This window comes from Aegilops tauschii, chromosome 1 (genome assembly GCF_002575655.3).
Source record: "Aegilops tauschii subsp. strangulata cultivar AL8/78 chromosome 1, Aet v6.0, whole genome shotgun sequence".
NCBI classification, from domain to species: Eukaryota; Viridiplantae; Streptophyta; class Magnoliopsida; order Poales; family Poaceae; genus Aegilops; species Aegilops tauschii.
Window position 1 is genome coordinate 476,407,162 of NC_053035.3, and position 21,412 is coordinate 476,428,573.

The following is a 21,412-nucleotide window of genomic DNA, read 5'->3' on the forward strand; positions in this document are numbered from 1 at the left end:
AGTAATATATATTCCACTGTATTAGTGAAGCCTCTAATCAATGTAAAATCTGAATATAGATGGCATATGTATTATGGAGGGGAGCGGCGAGTCCTCAAAAAGGCAATGTTCACAAAAGTGTACCCCTTCTCTAGCTGATCACAATCATGCATTGGATGCTTCTTTTAGCCTTGATGCCAGCTATTTTCTATATATGTTAACATGTCTTATATAAATCCCTCTTTATTATTTACAACCATATTTTACTCATCTCTAGTACTACACATATATAAGGACCCACATGCAGAGTGAGTGTTAGAAATATCTCTCACAAACTACACTTGTTTTCCCGAGTCAAACAAAGTACGGTAGGTGAGTGCTTTAAATGTTGGTTCTTGAATCCCCCCTCCCGACCCTCGCGTCGCCCCCCCCCCCCCCGGGTGACTTGGGGGCGACTAGGGTTCCGCCGCCGCCACCACCCCTCCAACCCTCTCCTCCTCCCTCGCCGCCACTGGAGACGGCCACCAGGACAGCTAGCGCAGGCGCCGATCAAGGTGGCGGCGGGGAGTGCGGCACTTCATCCCTCTCGAAGGCCATTGGTACCTGGAGCGGCGGCCCCTGCCGGCGAGGACGCCTCGTATTGCGACCGCCGGCGTTCGCAGGCGGTGTGCTGGCCGGCGTACTCGGCCGTGAGGGCGGTGGGCCATTGGTGGACTTTTGGTCGCGGTGCAGATCTCATCTGCGTCAGATCTGGAGGTACGAGATCCCACCTCCCTGTTGCCTCTCTCGCTCTGTACGCCGTGGAGTGCGATTCGCTCGTTGGCTCCGGTGTTGGTGAGCATGGTGGAGTAGCTTGCGGCCTGGGGGAAACCCTGGCCGGCTTGGCCGGCCCGACGGGGGCGACGCCCAAGGGCGCCACTTTCTTCCATGGGGCGCTGCTGAGGTCCCAACTCTCCACCCCGACCTCCTGCCAGGGTGAAAACCCACAATCCCCTGCGGATTTGGCGGCGGCGGCGCCTTGCGCGTCGTGAACTTCCTGAAGTCATCGTCAGTGGTGTAGGGGCTCTGATGGGATGATGTGTAGGCGCAGGATTGATGTTGCTTGTGTCTCGAGATTGTGTGGATGCGGTGTGGGTTGTAGGCACCGTCGTCTCTTCTGGTTGGTGCTCTCCGGTGGCGGTGAATGCCTCTCGGCCCTGGTGACGCGGCTTCTCGATCCTGACGGTAGGGGATAGGGTTCGCCTTCCCGGTGGTTGTGGCTTCATGTAAACCAGAGAGACCTGGGTCTTCTCAATGGTGGTGCTTTGCTGCCTTGCCTCTCGCATTTTTGCTTGGTTCCCTGCTGCCTCCTCTTCAGCGTCTGACTCCATGAAGCTTTCCTTCTCCGACTAGTTGGGTGTGGTTAGTGGCGGTGTTGCCGACATGGCTTATCCCAAATCGAGGTGGTCGCCCTAGGTCCATCGTGCGATGTGAGGGTGGCATCCTTCTAGTTCTCAGGTGAGCTTCTCTAAATCTTGACACTACGTCAGCTACAAGCCATGGCGAGGGGGTAGGGTCCCTCTTCGGTGACAGATAAGGAAGGTGTTATTTTCCCTCCTTCCCTAGGTGCTCCTGGAGCAATGTCCATCTTCGCGTCCGACTTTCTCATGCCCTGCTGCTCTGTCCTTGATTTGTAGGATACTAGTGTGGAGTACTCTGCTTCTAGCAAGATGTAATCTTCATTTTCCTTTCTTAGGTTAGATTGTGTAGGCCGTGCTTTTGGTTTGCTTCCCAGCGTTCCCCTTTGTATGCGTTTGGTCGTCGTTCTCTGGGTCTTATGATCTAACTCCTGGCCGGTTGATGGCTTTGTTAATTCAAAGCCGGGCTCTTCACGAGCCTTCGTTCCAAAAATATTGGTTCTTTGGGTCTATCTTCAAGCATTCCCAGTTTCTTCTTCGGCCATGATGGCACACGTCAGAGCATCGCTCACATCAAGATCTATACTTCCACACCTACCTCTATTTTCAATTTGCAGTATCGAATCAATGCTAGTTTCTCCATAAGATCAATTTCTTGTTCTACTCCATGGTCCATCTCAAACCATCGCTTCTAGTGAGATATAAAATTTGAGTTCTACCACTTGATCTATTTGGAAGACAGCTACTGGTGTTTACATAAGATCTACACTTCGTCCTACTTCAAGATCCATGTCAAAGCATCGCCCACGAGAGATTTACTCTGACTCCGGAAGTCTTATAGCTTTGTTTTTGGCGAGATCCATACTTTACTCTCTGCCATGATCTTCTGGAAGCATCACTACCGTGATATCTATACTTTGAGCAATACCTTCCCATCTTACTTGGGGATCTATGGATCCTTATTTATGGTAATTGTGCATTATTTTTGGTGGATATTTGGATGGATCTAATCAATTGAGAGGTGGTTGTGCTTTTGTCTTATTCTCCACTAAGTCACGAAATTAATCCTTACCTGTAGTATCATACCATACTTGTTAAACATATTCATAACAAAAAGGCTGGTTCTTCTCTAGCTTATAAAGCCAAGCTTGCATTCACATCACTACCTTTCGCTAGAGCACATGAGATACCCGAAATACACACCATTATTTTTAGGGAAGTGAAATGCATTTTTCCATTATATGTAAACAGTGTTAGTGGCATATAATATCATGTGTTTAGAACCACGGACATACTATAAAGAAGGTTTCAATCATAAAGATTACTTTCTTATAGTGACTCAGGCTTGAAACAAGAATGATGGTGCACGTTTGCTCTTAGGCACTACCACATTGGAGCACCTTATCGCTAGAGATGTCAATGTAGTACATTTTACCCTAAAACACACGTACTTGTTCCTATCCTTTTCTTTTTCTGTGCTGCTTGTCTGAGAAAGCACGCACACATATTTCTAGTGGATTGTCTCTAGTATTAATGATGAGTATGGACGGCATAGCGAGGCGGAAGGGCATACGTTACCTGTGGAGAGAGAGCATGGCCGCGCTGAGGCTGGGAGCACCGGCGCCGCATGGTGGCATCAGCTTGGCTGCTTCCACCCTCACAGCCTTGTGGTTCCAGTACTTGAGGGACGACCGGTGGCGCACCTCGGCGTGGTCATCTCCGCTTCGAGTGCGGGATTATGCGCGGGCGGCCTTCATATGGCCCTATTGGATGGCACGGGTGCGTCTAGCCCTGTGATGCCGTTGCCGCCGCAACAGCCGAAGTTGGGTGCCTGGAAGGTGTGCATGGCAACGTTGTAGAGATGGTGGCTCACGAGGGCAGAGGGTGAGCACACCGCTACCGACAGGTGTGGGACGTGACCCAATGGCTTGTGCTGCTCGAGCAAGGTGCGGGTGATGCCAGTAGCGCGAGGCCTGGGGGAGAGTGGGAGGGGAGCGTGTGTTGGCTTACCTGCGTGATTGGAGTGAAACGACAATGAAGGAGACAACAAAGAGGCTACTACATGGGAGATGCTGATCCGATGCGAGGCTCCTCCTCAGTCTATGCACTTGCAGTTGTTGTTCGGGACATCGTGTCACCTAGCCACTCCATACCCAGACTGGAGGCAATGGACATGAATCACATGATGAGGTAGCCGAAATCCCACTCTGGCGTGGTTTTGCTCTCGGTATTCTTAGTTCTTGCCGTGTCATGTTTTCTGAGATATAGTACAAATTTACCTTTTCGTTTCCTTTCGTTTGGTGTGCTTAAATGTTTTGCGGCAAGTCGGCCAATTGGAGCAGGGCCTATCAGGTTACTGGTCTCTTTGCTGGATTTTGCCAATTTGGGCCAGCCAACCAAACTAGCAAATGTTGGCAAAATACGGAAACAAGAACAGATCAGAAGACGCTGTCAGGTACCAGATAGGCCCTGCTCCAATCGTCCGGCTTGTTGCAAAATACACACGCACACCGAAAGAAAGAAAACCAAAATAAAATAAAATTCTAACTCGACCGCACATAACACGACACGGGAAGAAGTAAGAAAGCCGAGAGCAAAATCATGTGAGAGGGGGATTTTGGCCACCTCATCTTTTTTTGAGAGTTATTTTGGCCACCTCATCATGTGGTTCATGTCCATTGTCGCCAGGCTGGGTTCGGAGGGGCTGGGAGACGCAACGCCCCGAGCAGCAACTCTGAATGCCTCAACTGAGAGGAGCCTTTCATCGGAGCAATGTATCTCATGTAGCATCCTCCTCCTTGCCTCCTTCTTGGCTGCCATTTCACTCTGATCATGCACGCGAGTCAACACACACTCCCTCACACTCTTTGCATATGCCTCGCGCTGACGGCATTGCCTGCACCTCGCTCGAGAAGTTCAAGCCTTTGGGTCGCACTCCTCCCCCGCCGGCAGTTGTGCTCACCCTCTGCGCCCGTGAGTCACTTGCTCTACAACGTTGCCACGCACACCTTTCAGGGATCCAACATTAGCAGTTGCGGCGGCAACAACATCGCAGGGCTAGATGCACCCGTGCCGCTCTAGCGAGGCCATAGGAAGCACTCCCACAGCTACCGCGAGCCGCCAGCGCACACTCCCGCTCCCGAATTGAAGTTGGTCCTCGACACGGTACATGAACCACAAGGTGGTGTGGGAAGATGCATCAAAGATGATGTCTCCATCAGGCGCCGGTGGTCCCAGCGTCAGGGTGGCCACACTCTGGCTCCACTGGTACACAAGTCCCTTCTCCTCACTATACCATCCGTAATGATCATTACTACTTGCGTGTATTGTCATAGGTCTCTACTGGTTCTTGTCACATGCAGTTCTATGACTCAGTTACACTTTTTTGGACTCACCCAACACATTAAGCATGTATTTTTCCATGCCAGCAGTGACATACATCCATCACATTAAGCATCAATGCATCACACTAAACAATGCCATTAATAGTTCTCATTGTCCTTGTTCTCATTTACCTTTAGTATGTCTACACATACGGATATGATCTTCATAACCATCTACTGGACATGCATGCTAGATACATAGAAATATACTGCTTAGTTGTTAGTAACCCACATAGACAATGACATCGTCGGTGCGAGGCTGCTCCGTGGATCGAGTTCTCGTCATGCCGTTGTCCTTGTTGTGTAATACTATTTTTGCTAAGATGGTTTCCATGATGGCGATAAAATCCGTAGAGGAGACTCACACCAATGTCGGCGAGAAGCAGCCAAAGAAGGAGAAGCAACAGCTTAGGTAGTAGCCGCAGTGTCTGGTGCAGGTCCAGAGGCGGAGAAGCTGACCACCAACAAGGTGTGTCGTCAGGTCTCCCTCAAGATCAAAAACCACGCGGTGGCAAAGGCGTCGACACGCAGGCAGAGACAGAGAAACTGATGTTGCCACCAAGCACCCACGGTCCCAACTTCCATGGCACCCCGCCCATCCGTCCTCGTGCCGCAGCCCTCTAACTCTACAGGTGAGCACTCCCCGCGGACTTATAGTATTGTACACATCGGTGATCATTCACATTGGATACATTTTCAAAGTTAAAAGAAGTGTTCAAAGGTCACCATGGGATGAGCCCTTCCTTCACGGTTGTCTCGGTACGGTCAGTCCGGTTAGAGCCATTGCCTGTGGGATCGGATCACGTCTAGTCCAGTCAGGTCTAGTCAGCATCAGCTTAAGTTGTCAGGGCGTCCGCCCAATCTTTATAAATGGAAGTGTGTTTCTCTACACTACGAGATACTAGAGCTAAATGTATAGACAATGCTTGAACTTGCTGTCTATATTCACTTTCGTGCCCTAGTTGCATAATACCAAAAACTGGTGCAAAAAATTGGCTAATGCATTCAATTTGGAGTACTCGCCTTCTAAGACGTTATCTGTCGATGTGAACTGATATTCCTTTGTAGGCTAACAAGTGGGGGGCGCATATAAGAGGAGGGCGGAGAGAGCGAGCGTCACTCAATTACAGTGTTGTCAGTTACACTTTTGGACTCAACCAACACATTGATCATTTTTCCTCAATTACCTAAACCTACACATGCACCTCGGGTTGTTAACATATATGTGAGTCATTTGGACTCAGCAAGTAAATTACCAAGGATACTAAACTAACAATGCTTATGGGTTGGATGTGGATAAGGTGGTGAGGTTGCACCAAGCAATATAAACCAACTATTCCTATATCTAGCGCATTGAGGAAGGCATCGATTGATCACAAACTGCGTTGCGGTGGCCACCCTCCCCCTTTCTACTGTTCTTCTCCACCAAAAAGTCTCAAACTCTAGTGGCTTCTATGAAATCAATGTGTGTTGAGGTCAATTGAGAGGAACATAAGCTCAAATTGTTAATAAGTAGTATCTGACTCGACCGCACATAACACGACACGGGAAGAAGTAAGAAAGCCGACAGCAAAATCATGTGAGAGGGGGATTTTGGCCACCTCATCATGTGGTTCATGTCCATTGTCGCCAGGCTGGGTTCGGAGGGGCTAGGAGACGTGACGCCCCGAGCAGCAAACTGTGAATGCCTCAACTGAGAGGAGCCTTTCATCGGACCAATGTATCTCATGTAGCATCCTCCTCCTTGCCTCCTTCTTGGCTGCCATTTCACTCTCATCATGCATGTGAGTCAACACACACTCCCTCACACTCTTTGCATATGCCTCGCGCTGACGGCATTGCCTACACCTCGCTCGAGAAGTTCAAGCCTTTGGGTCGCACTCCTCCCCCGCCGGCAGTTGTGCTCACCCTCTGCGCCCGTGAGTCACTTGCTCTACAACGTTGCCACACACACCTTTCAGGGATCCAACATCAGCAGTTGTGGCGGCAACAACATCGCAGGTCTAGATGCACCCGTGCCGCTCCAGCGAGGCCATAGGAAGCACTCCCACAGCTACCGCAATCTGCCAGCGCACACTCCTGCTCCCGAGTCGAAGTTGGTCCTCGACAAGGTACATGAACCACAAGATGGTGTGGGAAGATGTGGCAAAGATGATGTCTCCATCAGGCGCCGGTGGTCCCAGCGTCAGGGTGGCCACACTCTGGCTCCACTGGTACACAAGTCCATTCTCCTCACTATACCATCCGTAATGATCATTACTACTCGTGTGTATTGTCGTAGGTCTATACTGGTTCTTGTGACATGCAGTTCTATGACTCAGTTACACTTTTTTGGACTCACCCAAGACATTAAGCATGTTTTTTTCCATGCCAGGACTGACATCCATCCATCACATTAAGCATTAATGCATCACACTAAACAATGCCATTAATAGTTCTCATTGTCCTTGTTCTCATTTACCTCTAGTATGTCTACACATACGGATATGATCTTCATAACCATCTACTGGACATGCATGCTAGATACATAGAAATATACTGTTTAGTTGTTAGTAACCCACATAGACAATGACATCGTCTGTGTGAGGCTGCACCGTGGATCTAGTTCTCGTCATGCCGTTGTCCTTGTTGTGTAATACTATTGTTGCTCAGATGGTTTCCATGATGGCGAAAAAATCCGTGGAGGAGACTCGCACCAATGTCGGCGAGAAGCACACTACAAGAGATCAGGCCTACTGTGATGAGCCAAAATATGTCATTGAATTGCTAATAACGTCACAATTTACCCGTGGGTGACGTTTTATGGGTGTCACACGCATCGTCACAGAATCCCCGTCACAGATTACTCCTAGTGATGGCGCGCGCAAAATAATGTCACCGAATATGGGACCTTCGGTGACGTTTCCTAGAATGTCAACAACTTGCTATTTCTATGACGGGCAATTAATGTCACGTGTTAGGAGCAAATATGCCATATTATACCATATTCAGCAAATATGCCATATTATAACATATTCAGTGACAGCACATCAACACCCGCAAATATATTCCCACTACTAGCATCACTACTTTCATTATTGATGAAGACGACATCATTAAATTTCAAATAATTTGCAATGAATTATCGAATCCACTATATTGCAAATGCATATCACAAAGTATTTAATTCACATCACATCACACTATACAAATAAGTTAAGAGCCAAATTGCATTATAAGTTGGAATTAAAGACAAATCATAGTATTATTTATTCCATCTGTCAGCCAAATCATCTTCTAAATACAAAATGACAAAAAAAATATCACAGACTCAAGTTTGACACGAGAATAAATAAGACGAAAAGTAATATTTACATAACTAAAAGACCACTTATGTTGTCCTGATGACTGCAATGTATGATTAAATAACTATCTTTCTTTCACAAAATGATGGCCTTCATGCACCATCAGGTTGGACTGATTTGCTTGCTGAGTTGCTTGAGCCCTTAAAAGAAATCCAATCAGGTTATCCATCTCATGTTGCTTCTTTTGCCAGGCTTATTCTTCTCTTGTTGGCTCTTCTTTGCATCTCTTCAAATTCTCTATCTTGTGCTTCATGTCTCGCGGCTAAATCCTCCTGGTGCCTATAAATTGATGAAACATAACAACATGTTGCACCTTAATGAGATGAAAACATATAGATAACAAGGTATAAGAGTACCACTAAGAAACTTATAATCTATCGAATTATGAATCTAAGTACATTATTAACAAGATTTGCGGGTATGTGGATGGGTCAATAAAACATTAAGTTAGGTTAGCGGAACAAGAAGACACAAACTTGTATAAAACATTGTCAGTCAAAATATTTTACATAGATCACTGTTGCACTTTTAACTAGTGTGCCACTTATAGTTTAAGTAGCATCCGAATGACTAGTGAGGGCACTACGGCAGCAGATGGTAATGCACTATAGTGATCTACTGAAGATATTTCATAGTTAGTTGCATAAGTATAGTTGTTTGACGCTTTGGTTACTACAGAAGTTTAGATCAGCACATCACAAAAAAATAGATTAGTAATGTACTACAAAATCACAGAGCAAAACACAAAAATGTTTCTTTAGTAAGGAGTGACATCCATTCGATATATTGAACAGTCTCAAAACGATGCAATATCCAAAGGTCATCACCCAACCATAGTAGGCAACCTTATTGTTATTAAGTGTGTGTTTTCTCATCTCTGAATTGATTCAAACATGCTATGAATTTGGTAGATCATCACCATATGTACAACTAAGTGCCATAAGCAACTAGAACTAGTACTGTAAACTACACTATTTGAATCGGTTGTGTGCTTACACATCTTCTTCTGCAGCTACAGCTAATTGTGTACTCGCACTGCTGTTGTACGATGCTTCCTCAATCTAAATATAAGAAATAAAAATTTAAGTTATGGGCAAAGGAAGTACACGATGAGCTTAAATGTTAGGCGTACACAACCAGCTGGTAAGGAATTATCCAGTATTGCATTGTATGCAAATAGAAAGTGGAGAAGCAAGTAGTAAAAAGAACAAGCTTCAGACTGTACCAACATAGCAAGGCCGATAAGATTATCTTAATATTGCAAACCCAATCTTCTACCTACAGTAAGCGTCGACTAATGCACCTACGTTTACGGAATAAAACAGAGAAGACAAAAAATTTACTGACAAGTGTTCACATGGAGAAAAAATATTACAGAATACCAAAATCATCTTCTCTTTCACCGAGCAGTATTAGCCCATGATAGGAGCCCTCAACATATCTTTAGCTTGTTAACTTTTATCACAGAATATTAATTTATTGTCCATAACTACTAATAGAAGGCAATTCCTAGTACAGTTTCATTGTTAAATGTTAATACTCTGAACGTAGAGTCTAGTCACATATTAAATGTTCTGGAGACTGCATGATCTTGCAGCTTAAAGGGGAAACATGACTTGAAATTATTCATTTTAGAAATTTAGAGACAGGGAGGAACATATACGTATAAACCATACCTTTGAGAAGAGCAAAGGGCATTGATCTTACTCCTTATCTAGATGAACTGCAACTAGGAAAAGGAGATCTTAAATAGGTGGTTAGAACAATCAAATTACAGATCACAAATCTTACATCCAGAAATTATGGAAGAAATAAGGAAGCAGCGAAATATACCCTCGAATAGTTGGAAGGGGACCAGATCTAATGGTATTGCAGCGGGGTTCCTTGCAGAGTTTCTCACCCATCCCCTAGCCTCACTGCATCATCGGGTTGCCTCTTCCAAACCTGTTGTCTCCAGCCGCCGCCATCTTGTTGGTCACTGGACGAAACCAAACTTCTAAATCAGCATCTAATCTCAAGTAGTGGCTGATGGAGGGGTGGTGAGGAAACGTCCAGATCTTGGTAAAGCACGAGGTAGGAAAGGAAGCTGGGGAAGGCGCTGGAGTGGGCGATGGTGAGGATGAGGCGAGCGGCTATGATGTTGCGTGTAGAGGCTGGCGACTTCGATGTCGCGGGTTGGCGGATCCGATCTTGGCCGGCGAGGCGTGGCGGCCGTTCCTTGTGGAGAGCGAGCGCGGCGGCCGGGGCTTGATGGGAGGGCGGGCGAGCAGCCGTCATTGGAGAAGGATTACGCGGCTGGTGCCGCAGGGTGCGCCGGGCGGCGTGATCCTCAAATCTCGCCGCTAGATGCAGTCGTGGGGTAGAGGGGGTGGAGATGGGGATAGAAATTGGAGGGAGTTGGTTCCGCGCAGCTGAAAAAATAAGGGCGTAATTAATTGGATGCGGCAAAAATTTAGGAAAGTGGAGCGAAAAGTGTTTTTTAGTGGAAAGGGAATGGTTTATTTTCGAGTTAAATACAGCAGTATGTAAATGAGATGGCAAATGATTTAAACAGCGGTGTAACTCGTACAAAAACATTATGATGTGGTTTGTTCCATGCAATTTTTTTTGGAAGAACTCTACCTAAATATATGTGCAAAGTTGTACATAGCGACCTTATAATTATGAAAATAAAAAAACAAAATAAGTACTTCAAAGTGGAACAAGGACTGATTGTTTTCAAATAGTAATGTTATAAGAGTCTGTACTCAAAGATGTGAACTTATAGAGACATTTGTATGACAAGTATATAGGCCAATGCTGAAATATATCAGATAAATGGCCTGAAATTCATCAAATGTGAAATTTTGAGATAAAACGAAAAAAGAGCCATATGCATCATCTCAGGAACATCCATACCAAAAAAATTCATCCACTCTTATTTCCATTTTCTTGAGATAGAACGAAACAACTATAGCGCCATGGGCACCAGTTCACGAAAACACAAAATAACTTTCGTCCCCACCACTATTTACTTCCATTAGACAAAATAAAATAAGTTAAGTGTTCAAAAACATATGAAGAAACTCAGGCGAGTCCCATTACAAACACCGTCACGTGGGTCCTACCACTCAATAACTCGTGACGCGGTTGTGGTAGGCCCCACTGCTAGACATTACATGACGAAATAAAGAACGGCACACATTCGTTAATATTCGTGACTCTAGTAGACCCATCATGAAAATTACCGAACCGTCACAGAAATTGGTAGCCAGGTGAGGCTCAACGGCTGTGTGATTCAGTGACATTAAACGTCACCGATTTGCTATAATAAGTGACGCCACTTACAAAATGTCACATATTAGGAATTTCTGTGATGTTCTCAACCATCGTCATCAGGATTTTCGTCACGGTATCTTAATTTTCTTGTAGTGGCAGCCAAAGAAGGAGCAACAGCAGCTTAGGTAATAGCCGCAGTGTCTGGTGCAGGTCCAGAGGCAGAGAAGCTGACCACCAACAAGGTGTGTCGTCAGGTCTCCCTCAAGATCAAGAACCACGCGGTGGCAAAGGCGTCGACACGCAGGCAGAGACGGAGAAACTGATGCTGCCACCGAGCACCCACGGTCCCAACTTCCATGGAACCCCGCCCATTGATACGTCTCCAACGTATCTATAATTTATGAAGTATTCATGCTATTATATTATCTATTTTCGATGTTTATGGGCTTTACTAAACACTTTTATATTATTTTTTGGGACTAACCTATTAACCGGAGGCCCGGCCCAAATTGCTGTTTTCATGCCTATTTCAGTGTTTCGAAGAAAAGGAATATCAAACGGAGTCCAAATGGAATGAAACCTTCATCATCCCGACGCTATCCATGACGAGGAGGGAGTAGTTCACCCTCGGGGCTGAGGGTATGTACCAGTAGCTATGTGTTTGATCACTCTCTCTCGTGTTCTTGAGGTGGTACGATCTTGATGTACCGCGAGCTTTGCTATTATAATTGGATCTTATGATGTTTCTCGCCCTCTACTCTCTTGTAATGGATTGAGTTTTCCCTTTGAAGTTATCTTATCGAATTGAGTCTTTAAGGATTTGAGAACACTTGATGTATGTCTTGCATGTGCTTATCTGTGGTGACAATGGGATATCACGTGATTCACTTGATGTATGTTTTGGTGATCAACTTGCGGGTTCCGTGACCTCGTGAACTTATGCATAGGGGTTGGCACACGTTTTCGTCTTGACTCTCCGGTAGAAACTTTGGGGCACTCTTTGAAGTTCTATGTGTTGGTTGAATAGATGAATCTGAGATTGTGTGATGCATATCGTATAATCATACCCACGGATACTTGAGGTGACATTGGAGTATCTAGGTGACATTAGGGTTTTGGTTGATTTGTGTCTTAAGGTGTTATTCTAGTACGAACTCTATGATAGATCGAACGGAAAGAATAGCTTCATGTTATTTTACTACGGACTCTTGAATAGATCGATCAGAAAGAATAACTTTGAGGTGGTTTCGTACCCTACAATAATCTCTTCGTTTGCTCCGCTATTAGTGACTTTGGAGTGACTCTTTGTTGCATGTTGAGGGATAGTTATATGATCCAATTATGTTATTATTGTTGAGAGAACTTGCACTAGTGAAAGTATGAACCCTAGGCCTTGTTTCCTAGCATTGCAATACCGTTTACGCTCACTTTTATCGCTTGCTACCTTGCTGTTTTTTTATTTTCAGATTACAAAACCCTATATCTACTATCCATATTGCACTTGTATCACCATCTCTTCGCCGAACTAGTGCACCTATACAATTACCATTGTATTGGGTGTGTTGGGGACACAAGACTCTTTGTTATTTGGTTGCAGGGTTGCTTGAGAGAGACCATCTTCATCCTACGGCTCCCACGGATTGATAAACCTTAGGTCATCCACTTGAGGGAAATTTGCTACTGTCCTACAAACCTCTGCACTTGGAGGCCCAACAACGTCTACAAGAAGAAGGTTGTGTAGTAGACATCAAGCAGTTTCTGGCGCCGTTGCCGGGGAGGTTAGTGCTTGAAGGTATATTTTTAGATCTTGTAATCGAATCTTTTTGTTTCTTGTTTTATCACTAGTTTAGTTTATAAAAGAAAACTACAAAAAAATGGAATTAAGGGTGCCTCATATGCTTCATCTTTTTAATGTCTTTCGTGAAAATGATGGGAAGGAAAATTGTGCTCAAGTACTAGAAGAAGAATTACATAGAATGCTTGGCATAAAATACGTGAATGATGAGCATGATTGCAATGTTGTTAGTATGAATTCTTTGAATACCCATGATGCTAATGATATGCAAAGCCACAAGCTTGGGGATGCTATGTTTGATGAAGATGATATGTTTAGTCCCCCAAGTTTTGATGAGAAAATTTATTATGATGAAATCATGCCTCCTATTTATGATGATTATTGTGATGACACGTATGCTATAAAGAATAAAGATAACCATGAAACTTGTCGTCATGATTTTAATTTTTAATTGGATTATGCTTCACATGATAGTTATTTTGTTGAGTTTGCTCCCACTACTATTCCGAATGAGACGAATTTTGCTTATGTGGAGAGTAATAAATTTTCTATACTTGTAGATCATGAAAAGAATGCTTTAGGTGCTGGTTATATTGTGGAATTCATTCATGATGCTACTGAAAATTATTATGAGTGAGGAATATTTGCTTGTAGGAATTTCAATAATATCAAGTTTCCTCTCTATGTGCTTAAAATTTTGAAGTTATGCTTGTTTTGTCTTCCTATGCTAGTTGATTATTGTTCCCATAAGTTGTTTGCTCACAAAATCACTATGCATAGGAAGTGGGTTAGACTTAAATGTGCTAGTCATATTCTTCATGATGCTCTCTTTATGTTTCAATTCTTATCTTTTATGTGAGCATCATTGAAATCATCATGCCTAGCTAGGGGCGTTAAACGTTAGCGCTTGTTGGTAGGCAACCCAATTTTATTTTTGTTCCTTGCTTTTTGCTCCTGTTTAGCAATAAATAATTCATCTAGCCTCTGGTTAGATGTGTCTTTATGTTTTAATTAGTGTTTGTGCCAAGTAGAACCTTTGGGAAGACTTGGGTGAAGTCTTTTTGATCTTGCTGTAAAAAACAGAAACTTTAGCGCTCACGAGATTAGCTACAACTTTTTACTGGAGAGTGCTATTTAGTTGATTCTTTTTGCAGATGATTAATAGACAAATTCCTCAGGTCCACCAATTTATTTCAGAATTTTAGGTCTTCCAGAAGTATACGTTTTATACAGATTACAACAGACTGTTCTGTTTTTGACAGATTCTGTTTTCTATGTGTTGTTTGCTTATTTTAATGAATCTATGAGTAGTACCGGAGGGTATGAACCGTATAGAAGTTGAAATACAGTAGATATTACACCAATATGAATTTAGAATGAGTTCACAACAGTACCTAAGTGGTGATTTATTTTCTTATACTAACGGAGCTTACGAGTTTTTTGTTAAGTTTTGTGTTGTGAAGTTTTCAAGTTTTGGGTAAAGATTCGATGGACTATGAAATAAGGAGTGGCAAGAGCCTAAGCTTGGGGATGCCCCGGAAGGCATCCCCTCTTTCGTCTTCGTTCATCGGTAACTTTACTTGGAGTTATATTTTTATTCACCACATGATATGTGTTTTGCTTGGAGCGTCAATTTATTTTGTTAGGATTTGCTTGCTGTTATTTAGAACAATGTTTTGCATCTTTTATTTCAATAAAAGTGGCATTGATAGCCTTTACTATGCCTATTTTACAAGTCTACATGTTGCTGTTTCAAAACAGAAAGTTTACCGCTGTTGCAAAAATTCCTTAGAAAAGTCAGAATGTGATAAAATGTTGAAACCTTTTGCATAATAAGATCTGATAAGTTTACTACAGTGGGAATTTTCGTTCATAATTTTTAGATCTAGGGAAGTATGGATCTTGCTGCATTCTTTACAGGCTGTCCTGTTTAGGCAGATTGCTATTATGTTTGCATTGTTTGCATATGTTTGCTTCTTTAATGATTCTATTTGAGGATAGGACTATTAAATAAGCAGAGGCATTTAGTATGCAATGTTGAGTAATAATGTTAGTGATTTGCTACATTAGAGTATGATAAGGTTTTTGCATTGGTTTATACTAACTTATCCCACAAGTCCTTGTTGAGTTTTGTGTGGATGAAGCTTTTGAGATTTAGGGAGACCGTGATATGAGAGGAATTAAGGAGACAAAAAAGCTCAAGCTTGGGGATGATTAAGGTATCCCAAGATAATATTTCAAGACACTACAAGAGGAACACCCCTTCAGCAACACATTGATGCGTTGTCGTATATCCATATAACCGTTGCTAAGGTCTACATCAACGGATTATTATGCGTTGCCGTTGGTGGCGTTGCAAGGTTCTACAACAACATATATAATTGCGTTGGTAAACCACGTGAAGATGTGTTGCAATGTAGCAATGTATATATTTGGAGCATAACAACGCTTCGTATGCTTTGGTGGCTAACCTACACGAACTAATTTTCAAGCTGACATAATATACGCTTCTATGCATTGTTAGATAGCATGAGGTACTATTTTATATATTGCGAACAACAATTGCTAGACCAATACCGATAGTGCACAGGAGCAGTGATCCAGTGAACAGAAATACTTCATATATTAAATCAACTCGGTTGTATTACATGGAACACAATCCAAACAGTACATACATGATTTTCTATACATTGACCATGAAAATGACATACTACACTGTAGACATAAAACTATCTGGTAGCATCCCATTCTCCACCTTGCATTCAACAACATCCATTCATCTTGGCAATCTTCGGCAACAAAGAACTGCCATGAATGAGTAAAGTAACATTAGAGAAAAAAATCAGGTCAATAGAGCAATTAAAAAGGAGAAACATACAAAGGTTGAAGGCCATGTTTAAGTTTTAGTCAGTACCTTCTTCGTCTTCCCACGATTCATTCTGCTCGATAACCTTCAATGACATTGTTACGAGATGATCACCACCCTGCCCATCACTCAGTATTCGGTCTGATTGGCAAAGGCCAACGTAACAACTGAAATAAATTTAGCATATAGAAATGGAAGCCCGCATGTAACACTTATTCTGGAGTTGATCCTTTGTTGAAGGCTCACATCGGTCTAGTTTAATCTGAATGATCAACAAAAATCCTTGTCTTTTCTTATTCCCATATGAGACTTGATTTAAGTGTAACAATGCTTAAATCAGTACTAGGAATCCCACTGTATTAGGCACTCATCTCAAAATTTGTTTCCGTGATCTTTTTCTTTTCTTTTTCACATGTCGCAAGCCAAACATACATCAGGACCATATATCGAGCATTGTAGACGTGCATGTCGTAATAAACATGTTTCTCTCTTGGCACAAAAAGAAAATTATCATCCTAAGGTCAAAGATTATGGTCACATTTCATTGTAATATACACAAAAAATGTAAATTGTATGCTCCGCTGGGTAATTGCAACTTTAAGATACAAACACACACAATGTTCTCTTTTTCTCCAAACATCTAAATAAAGAAGATAACTTGAACTAACCTCACAAAAAGAAAACTAGAACTAATATAATGAAACTGATTGTGTAACTTACATTCAGGTGTACATTTTGTTCCATCGAACTTCTGCAGACCGACACAAGTCCCTTTGACAGCATTGTCGTTGTACACCAGTATTGTACGTATATTCCTACCTGTGTATTTGGGAATACAGTCCATGTAAATAACAAACTAGGTTTCTGTGTATTTTGTCACCAGTTCCTCCAGGCAAGTCTGAAAGGAACCCAAATGTGCTATCCTGATCCATAGAAGTCTCAGTCAATGCAACTCATGATATAACTTCTTTCTAAAATGCTTCCTATATTATAAGCACCTTTCGTAGACAGTTAAACTGAAAATGCAATATAGAGCTCTGAAGCACCCATCTATGCACCGGCCATTCACAAGGAGAGTACTAACATAATTTATGCACCCATTAATGCATCTCTGCTGCTGCATATTCAAAGTACATAGTTTTAGTCGGTACTAACTACTCCTGGGTGCTAAGATATATGATGCACATCACCTCGGTGCTAGGATTAGCAGTAATTCTTAGGCATTAGCAGAATTTTTTCTCTCTGTTCATCTCAAATTTACCAATGATTTTGAGCGTAATAAAAAAACACAGTTTACCTCATGAATATAGTGATTTACTCAACTAGGCACTAAGCATCATCAATCACACACAAAACTAATCAATCGCCAAATGAACTAAAATAGCAGATTCATTCTAGAAAAACTTTCTTTGACTGAGAACAACTCATTAGACTATCCCAACGAATTAGTCATTCCAAACATAAAAATAAATGGATCAATTACACACTGTTTGAAAGCAGTACCATGTGTTAGTTTTCTGTGTACATTAGTTTGCATTAACAATTTCCCTGATTGCACGACTGCATCAACATGAGTAGGCATTAGCATGCAAAATATTAAGAAGCTATAATTCAACTGAAGTAAACTTGCAGAAGCAATCCATTTTGTAATTCACGGCTCTCAACGGTTTTCTGTAGCAGATCTGAGGCCAAAACAAGTTGGACCAAACAACACCACTCTACTATTAAGCATCAAAAGAATAGAATAAATTATGATTCCAAGCTCTAGTCTAGTGTGTACGCCTATCCGAGGGGGTTAAGTGGGCATATGCAGCTTTGATTTATGATTGGAGGGAGTTGGTAGTTGTCCCATACATTGGCTGGATGAACGGAGGGGCTGATGACGTGCCGACTAGATCCTTGCTCTGGTAGTCCATGCATGTCTTCGGTGTTGCACATGGTGGCAGTAGTATGAGTGAGGGATAGAGGTAGAAGTAAACACTCACAATTACACTGTCTCAAAGGCGGGAATGAAAAGGGGAGGGACAAACCATCATGGCTAGGCATCCTCTGATTTACGAAGTGGAGTGATATGTATACCGGTGCAAGCCAGCGCCAGCGGCGGCGGATCAGGCTGACTGATCAGGTTAGCGCAGATCGTCGTCACGATGACCAGCAAAGAATCCGCCATGGTCTACCAGACAGAAAACAAGATAGGTAAGAGAAGAGAGGGTCAGGGGAGGAGTGGCTTACTGAACCGGCAGACGTCGGAGTCGAGGTAGCCAAGGTGGAGCAGCACCGCCAAGGCCGACCGGCAGCCGCACATGCGGCAATTTGGCACGGATTAGTAGGGCGACAAACCAGAGGAGGCGTGGTCTGTGGCAACTAGGATTTCTGCTGGCCGCACGTAGGAGAGCGGAGGACGTCGCCATGGTTCGGGATCGCAGAAAAGTGGTGAGAAGTAGCCGATCCGATGAGCGGCGACGCAGTAGAGCGCCGTAGCTCGCCAGATTTAGAGGCGGCGGCGTTGTGGTCACAGAGAAATAAGATTTGGCTGGTGAGCTACTTCTAAAGGGGGGGGTTAGAGATAATGTGATTTTTTTCTGTAGATGTGAAGGTGGGTACGGGGAGAGGTTAGCAAGTCATGCGAGGTGGTAGGTGGGAGGTTGACCAAACAACACATAGTCCAGATTCGTTGGTAGATATGCATTGTTATATGGGGTTTTTGTTGTTGTAGTGAGAAGTCTCAAGCGTCTAAGCTTGGGGATGCCCCGGTTGGCATCCTACCTTTCTTCTTCGACAACTATCAGTTAGTATCGGTTGATCCTAAGTTTTTGCTTCTTCACATGATGTTTGCTATTCTTAGAATATCATTTTATTTTGTTTTGCATGCTGTTTGAATAAAATATCAAGATCTGAAATTCCTAAATGGGAGAGTCTTCACATAGCTACATAATTATTTAACTACTCATTGATCTTCACTTATATCTTTTTGGAGTAGTTTGTCATTTACTCGTGTGCTTCACTTATATCCTATGAGTAAATGGTTGAATTAATTGAATATAATAAATCTGAAATTATACATGTTTCATATGCTTATCCCGTGGGGAGTAATGACTTCACATATAAGAAGTAGAGGTGGTAAATTTATTGAAGGTTAGCAAACATTGTATTGATCACTTGAACAATTCATGAAAGAATATTGAGGGAAGAGAGATTTCACATATAAATATACTATCTTGGACATCTTTTGTAATTGGGAGCACTCATTAAAATATCACATGCTAAAAGGTTAATGTTGGACAAGGAAGACAACATAATGGGTTATGTTTTCTTATATCCGAAATAAAGTATATTGCCATGGATCATCCAACATGCTGAGCTTGCCTTTCCCCCTCATGCTATCCAAATTCTTTGCACCAAGTAGAGATACTACTTGTGCTTCCAAAAATCCCTTAAACTAGTATTGCCATGAGAGTCTACCATACCTACCTATGGATTGAGTAAGATCCTTCAAGTAAGTTGTCATCGATGCATGCAATAAAAATTGCTCTCTAAATATGTATGATCTATTAGTGTGGAGAAAATAAGCTTTATACGATCTTGTGATGTGGAAGCAATAAAAGCGACGGACTGCATAATAAAGGTCCCTATCACAAGTGGCAATATAAAGTGACGTTCTTTCGCATTAAGATTTTGTGCATCCAACTATAAAAGCGCATGACAACCTCTGCTTCCCTCTGCGATGGGCCTATCTTTTATTCTTGTCTTTTACCTTATGCAAGAGTCATGGTGATCTTCACCTTTCCTTTTTACATTTTATCCTTTGGCAAGCACATTGTGTTGGAAAGATCCTGATATATATATATATATCCAATTGGATGTAAGGCATCATGAACTATTATTGTTGACATTACCCTTGAGGTAAAAGGTTGGGAGGCGAATCTATAAGCCCCTATCTTTCTCTATGTCTGATTGAAACTTTGAACCCATAAATATCGCGTGAGTGTTAGCAATTGTGAAAGACTTAAATGATAGTTGAGTATGTGAAGTTTGCTGAATCAAACCTCTGACATAGACTCTTCCTGAAAATAAGATGAATTGTAATTGTTTGATGACTAATAACACGGTTTTTTAGTTTTCAAGAAAGTTTATGATCTATACTTTAACGTGTGAATAGTTTGTTACTTGATTATGAAAAGTTTTATGAGATGAGCTACTGTTATGACATATGATGATGCTAGAAAAGGTGATTGAAATTATCATTGATCAAACTTGTGCACCTGCTAGCATTCATACTTCATAAATTATTTCTTTTATCATTTACCTACTCGAGGACGAGCAGGAATTAATCTTGGGGATGCTGATACGTCTCCAACGTATCTATAATTTATGAAGTATTCATGCTATTATATTATCTGTTTTGGATGTTTATGGGCTTTACTAAACACTTTTATATTTTTTTGGGACTAACCTATTAACCGGAGGCCCATCCTAAATTGTTGTTTTCATGCCTATTTCAGTGTTTCGAAGAAAAGGAATATCAAACGGAGTCCAAACGGAATGAAACCTTCGGGAGAGTTATTTTTGGAACAGAAGCAATCCAGGAGACTTGGAGTAGACGTCAGGGAAGCTTCGAGGAAGCCACGAGGCAGGGAGGCGTGCCCTACCCCCTGGGCGCGCACCCCACCCTCGTGGGCCCCTCGTGCCTCCCCTGACCGACTTCTTTCGCCTATATATGTCCATATACCCTAAAAACATCGAGTAATAGAATGGATCGGGAGTTCCGCTGCCGCAAGCCTCTATAGCCACCAAAAACCAATCAGGACCCTGTTCTGGCACCCTGCCGGAGGGGGGAACCCTCATCGGTGGCCATCTTCATCATCCCGACGCTATCCATGACAAGGAGGGAGTAGTTCACCCTCGGGGCTGAGGGTATATACCAGTAGCTATGTGTTTGATCTCTCTCTCTCTTGTTCTTGAGGTGGTACGATCTTGATGTACCGCGAGCTTTGCTATTATAGTTGGATCTTATGATGTTTCTCCCCCTCTACTCTCTTGTAATGGATTGAATTTCCCTTTGAAGTTATCTTATCGGATTGAGTCTTTAAGGATTTGAGAACACTTGATGTATGTCTTGCATGTGCTTATCTGTGGTGACAATGGGATATCACGTGATTTACTTGATGTATGTTTTGGTGATCAACTTGCGGGTTCGGTGACCTCGTGAACTTATGCATAGGGGTTGGCACACGTTTTCGTCTTGACTCTCAAGTAGAAACTTTGGGGCACTCTTTGAAGTTCTATGTGTTGGTTGAATAGATGAATCTGAGATTGTGTGATGCGTATCGTATAATCATACCCACGGATACTTGAGGTGACATTGGAGTATCTAGGTGACATTAGGGTTT

At 42.8% G+C, this 21,412-nt stretch overlaps 2 long non-coding RNA genes across 2 annotated transcripts; one reads left to right on the forward strand and one right to left on the reverse strand.

Moving 5' to 3' along the window:
• The first annotated feature begins 416 nt into the window (after positions 1-416).
• Positions 417-12,190, forward strand: LOC141025707 (uncharacterized). The gene is made up of 2 exons (XR_012187910.1): positions 417-735; positions 11,895-12,190. It is a non-coding gene; the product is annotated as an uncharacterized lncRNA (long non-coding RNA).
• Positions 7,979-10,797, reverse strand: LOC141025703 (uncharacterized). The gene is made up of 4 exons (XR_012187909.1): positions 9,937-10,797; positions 9,780-9,826; positions 9,100-9,164; positions 7,979-8,382 (listed from the first exon to the last, which is right to left on the reverse strand). It is a non-coding gene; the product is annotated as an uncharacterized lncRNA (long non-coding RNA).
• Positions 12,191-21,412: the final 9,222 nt, after the last annotated feature.